The sequence below is a fragment of the Triticum dicoccoides genome, chromosome 3B (assembly GCF_002162155.2).
Source record: "Triticum dicoccoides isolate Atlit2015 ecotype Zavitan chromosome 3B, WEW_v2.0, whole genome shotgun sequence".
Taxonomy (NCBI): domain Eukaryota; kingdom Viridiplantae; phylum Streptophyta; class Magnoliopsida; order Poales; family Poaceae; genus Triticum; species Triticum dicoccoides.
The window spans coordinates 188,110,356-188,115,731 of NC_041385.1; positions in this window are offsets into that span (position 1 = coordinate 188,110,356).

The window sequence follows — 5,376 nt, forward strand, 5'->3', positions numbered from 1 at the left end:
CCAGGTCGGACCGGGAGTCATGCCCCGACCGGACTCGAGCGGCGGCGGCGGCTCGGTCTCCCTGCACGGGAGGAAGGCGGCGCGGGAGTGGGTCGGCGTGCTCGGTTGGGCCTTCGGCCCAGTCGGGTCTTGTAGTGACCAGACCTCAAACGGTCAAGTCTCTGTGCATCAGTGTCATCCCTGGATCCGTAATGCTGACACACACAGTACTCAAGGAACTATAACAGAGTTTCAATCACACATTTATTATATCGAGTCCTCATAAAGAGTATGATTACACAAAAATATCATGGCTGAAGGCCATCTAAACTAAATAACTGCGGAAGCTTCGAAGGTAAATGGGTCCATCAACTCCAACGGCATAGCTCAGTGCAAAACAATGACCTATCGCACGTTATTCATCGTCTGAGTAGTCTGCAACATGAGATGTTGCAACCATGTAGGTCAGCACATTGAATATGCCGGCAGAGTTACACTATAAAGTAATGAAATGCAAGAACTACATCTACATGCAATATTTGGCTGGTGGAAGCTGTAAGTTTCATGATTTTTGCATAAAGCTAGTTTTTCCCTACAACAAAGGAATAAATTTATTTAACTACTCCCGAGTTGCCCATTATTTGAGAAGGTAACCCCAACTCAAATCCCAATTAAAGGTATCATCATTATCCCAAATCAAATTAATTTAAGTAACGTGATGAGATCACATCAATAGATTCAAGTACTAGATACTCAAGATGTCCATTACCGGGGACACGACTAACCGTGATTAGTTTATACACTCTGCAGAGGGTGCACACTTTTTCCCACAAGACTCGACCGCATCCATGATCGGATGATCGAGACATAGTCTTTCTGAAGCGTTAACTCTCTACTCCGGGCGGACCGGTACACCTACTTTCCCCTACATCTGCTAGTACACCTCTTCAAGAGCTCACACAACTTACTCAATTATGCCAGAGCCCATAATGGCTTGTGGCTGTACATGGAAGTTTCTAGCATGAATAATCTTATGATTCCTTTGAGCCTGGGTGGCATTCCATAGGATAATCACATGGGTACTCCGGGGTTTCCAAAACATACAACACTGGGTTCCCCAGGTGCCTCAACCAATCCACCCAGATGTATATTAAAGTTGCCACCTTAATGTTATCTATGATTAAATAACTCTCAAACTTCCATGTGTGAATCACGATCCAATCCCAGTCTACGAGCATGTCTAAGCAATAATAAGCATAATGTATATTCCCGGTGTGATCAAAAGGTATTAGGTTCCTACCTCAAGTACTACAACCAAAACCACATGTTCCCAATCCTACTCATGCAATTCTTTGAGGAATAATACTAATGCATAGTAAAAACTGGGTATAAAAGAGTATGATCAAAGTGTAACTTGCCTTGCTGATGATCTACAAACTCTAGAGATTCGTAGTAACAAGCTTCACACTCCGGGTAATCTAGCGTAGACATACAATAGCATACATAATCAATCACTCAAATGAAACATGAGAAAAACCGAGAAAGGATCCAAATCGAACACGAAACAAGCAAACTTCTTAAACTAACAAGAGTCAAAACCTAACAGCAATATTAACTTGTGAATTAGATCTTAACAGTAGGTGCATGTGATTAGCTACGATTTGCAAAAAAGATTCAACTCAAACCGAGTAACGAAACTCAAAATACAAACGAAACAAGATCATTTAATAATCTGGACTAAACTCAAATTTTACAGTACCAAAATCATGTTCAAGTTGGTTAACTAGAGAGAACAGAACGATACGAAGATTTAGGCATTGGTTTCATCTAATTTGGATAAACGAGTAAAAGTTATGCTAGTTTAAAGATCAAGGGCTAAATCATGATAAAACTATTCGCAGATAGGTCCCTGGCCGAAAATAAAAATAAAAGAAAAAACCTAAAGAACGAACGTTCGCTATGAAACCCCAACGAACGAAAACGTTCACTACCGCGGATTAACGGACGAACCTCCGCTAATTCGAACCAAACGGAAAACCGAGAGAAAACCCCTAAAAAAACTAAACCGGAGAAAACCGAGGGGAAAACTGAATCGAGTTTTTACCGGTTAACCAAAATAAATCGCCGGTGGTGATGACGGCGGGATCCGGCGAGACAGTGTGGTGGCACCGGTGACTCACGGCAGCAGGGCGGCGGCTTGCGGTGGCAGCGGCAACTCGCGGCGGCGGGGCGGGGGCTTGCGGTGGTAGCGACGACTCGCGGCGGCGGGCGGCGGCTTTCGGTGGCGCGGGCGAGGCGGTGGAGTGCGGCGGCTTGCGGGCGGCGGTGCACCAGCAGCAGCAACGACGACGGGGCGGGCTGCGGCGGCGGTGGTGGCTAGTGGTGCGGCTTGGGACGGGGTGGAGAGGGGGCGGCGGCAGCTACTTATAGGAGAGGGGAGGCGCGGCTTGGGGAAGGGGGCGCCGGGTCGGACCAGGAGTCGTGTCCCGGCCGGACTCGGGCGGCGGCGGCGGCTCGGTCTCCCCACACGGGAGGAAGGCGGCGCGGGAGTGGGACGGCCTGCTCGGCTGGGCCTTCGGCCCAGTCGGGTCTTGTAGCGACCAAACCTCAAACGGTCAAGTCTCTGTGCATCAGTGGCATCCCTAGATCGGTAATGCTGACACACATAGTACTCAAGGAATTATAACAGAGTTTCAATCACACACTTATTACATCGAGTCCTCATAAATAGTATGATTACACAAAAATATCATGGCTGAAGGCCATCTAAACTAAATAACCGAGGAAGCTTCGAAGGTAAATGGGTCCATCAACTCCAACAACATAGCTGAGTGCAAAACAATGACCTATCACACCTTATTCGTCGTTTGAGTAGTCTGCAACATGAGATGTTGCAGCCATGTAGGTCAGCACATTGAATATGCTAGCAGAGATACACTGTAAAGTAATGAAATGCAGGAACTACATCTACGTGCACTATTTGGCTAGTGGAAGCTGTAAGTTTCATGATTTTTGCGTAAAGCTAGTTTTTCCCTACAATAAAGGAATAAATTTATTTAACTACTCCCAAGTTGCCCATTATTTGAGAAGGTAACTCCAACTCAAATCCCAATTAAAAGTATCATCATTAACCCAAATCAAATTAATTAGAGTAACGTGATGAGATCACATCAATAGATTCAAGTACTAGATACTCAAGATGTCCATAACCGGGGACACGGCTAACCATGATTAGTTTATACACTCTGCAGAGGTTTGCGCACTTTTCCCCACAAGACTAGACCGCATCCATGATTGTATGATTGAGACATAGTCTTTCTTGAAGCATTAACTCTCTACTCCGGGCGGACCGGTACACCTACTTTCCCCTACATCTGCTAGTCCACCTCTTCAAGAGCTCACGCAACTTACTCAACTATGCCAAAGCCCATAATGGCTTGTGGCTGCACATGGAAGTTTCTAGCATGAATAATCTTATGATCCCTTTGAGCCTGGGTGGCATTCCATAGGATAATCACACGGGTACTCCGGGATTTCCAAAATAGACAACACTGGGTTCCCCAGGTGCCTCAACCAGTCCACCCAAATGTATATTAAAGTTGCCACTTTAATGTTATCCATGATTAAATAACTCTCAAACTTCCATGTGTGAATCACGATCCAATCTCTGCCTACGAGCATGGCTAAGCAATAATAAGCATAACGTATATTTCTGGGGTGATCAAAAGGTATCAAGTTCCTACCTCAAGTACTACAACCAAAACCACATGTTCCCAATCCTACTCATGCAATTGTTTGAGGAATAATACTAATGCGTAGTAAAAACTGGGTATAAAAGAGTATGATCAAAGTGTAACTTGCCTTGCTGACGATATGCAAACTATAGAGATTCTAGTAACAAGCTTCGCACTCCGGGTAATCTAGCGTAGACAAACAATAGCATACATAAGCAATCACTCAAACAAACACGAGAGAAACTGAGAAAAGATCCAAATCGAACACAAAACAAGCAAACGGCTTAAACTAACAAAAGCCAAACCTAACAATAATATTAACATGTGAATTAGAGCTTAACAGTAGATACATGTGATTAGCTACGATTTGCAAAATGATTCAACTCAAACGGAGCAACGAAACTCAAAATACGAACGAAACAAGATCGTGTACTAATCTGGACTAAACTCAATTTTTACAGTACCAAAATCATGTTCAATTTGGTTAACTGGAAAGAGCAGAATGATATGAAGATTTAGGCGCTGGTTTCATCTAATTTGGATAAACGACTAAAAAGTTATGCTAGTTTAAAGATCAGGGGGTAGATCACGATAAAACTATTCGTGGATAGGTCCCTGGCCGAAAATAAAAATAAAAGAAAAAACCTAACGAACGAACGTTCGCTACGAAACCCTAATGAACGAAAACGTTCGCTACCGCAGATTAATGGACGAACCTCCACTAATTAGAACCGAACGGAAAACCGAGAGAAAAACTCTAAAAAAACTAAACCGGAGAAAACCGAGGGAACAAACCCGATCAGGTTTTTTACCGGTTAACCGAAAGAAATCGTCGGCGGCGACTACGGCGAGATCCGGCGAGACAACGCGGTGACAGCGGCGACTCGCGGCAGCGGCTTGCGGTGGCGCGGGCGAGGCGACGGTGTGCGGCGGCTTGCGGGCAGCGGCGGCGGCAGAGTGCGGCGGCTTGCGGGCGGCGGCGCAGCAGTAGCAGCAACGAGAGCGGGCGGCGGTGATGGCTGGCGGCGCGGCTCGGGACAGGGTGGAGAGGGGGCAGCGACGGCGGATACTTATAGGAGGGGGGCGAGGGCGACACGACTTGGGGAAGGGGGTGCAAGGTCGGACCGGGGGACGTGCCCCGGCCGGACTCGGGCGGCGGTGGCGGCTCAGTCTCCTCGCGCGGGAGGAAGGCGGCACGGGAGAGGGTCGACCTGCTTGGCTGGGCCTTCGGCCTCGTCGGGCGGGAATTTTTTTTTTAATAAATTCCGCCGGAAAGAAAAATCCTAATAAAATATAAAAAAATATCTAAAAATGCCAAAAACAATTTTCACCATCCAAATAAAAATTTTAGAACAAAGTGAACATTTTTCTTGCCTAAAAATGCAATTTTCAAAAATGCATATTTTTTAATTCATATAAAATAGCAAATAAAAATCCAAATAAAATAATAATTTGGTTTTAAAATTCTTTCTCCAATATTTCTCTTAGTTTGAAGAAGTCATATTATCTTTTCTCATATATTTTTATTACTGGAAATCATTGGAGAGAAAAATAATAAAGTCAAATTGATCCTTTCTTCAAATTTGAAATAAATTCAAATATGATTTTTGTGAAACCTCCAACTCTCTCCTTGGGTCCTGGAGTTGCTTAAGATTTCTAGGAT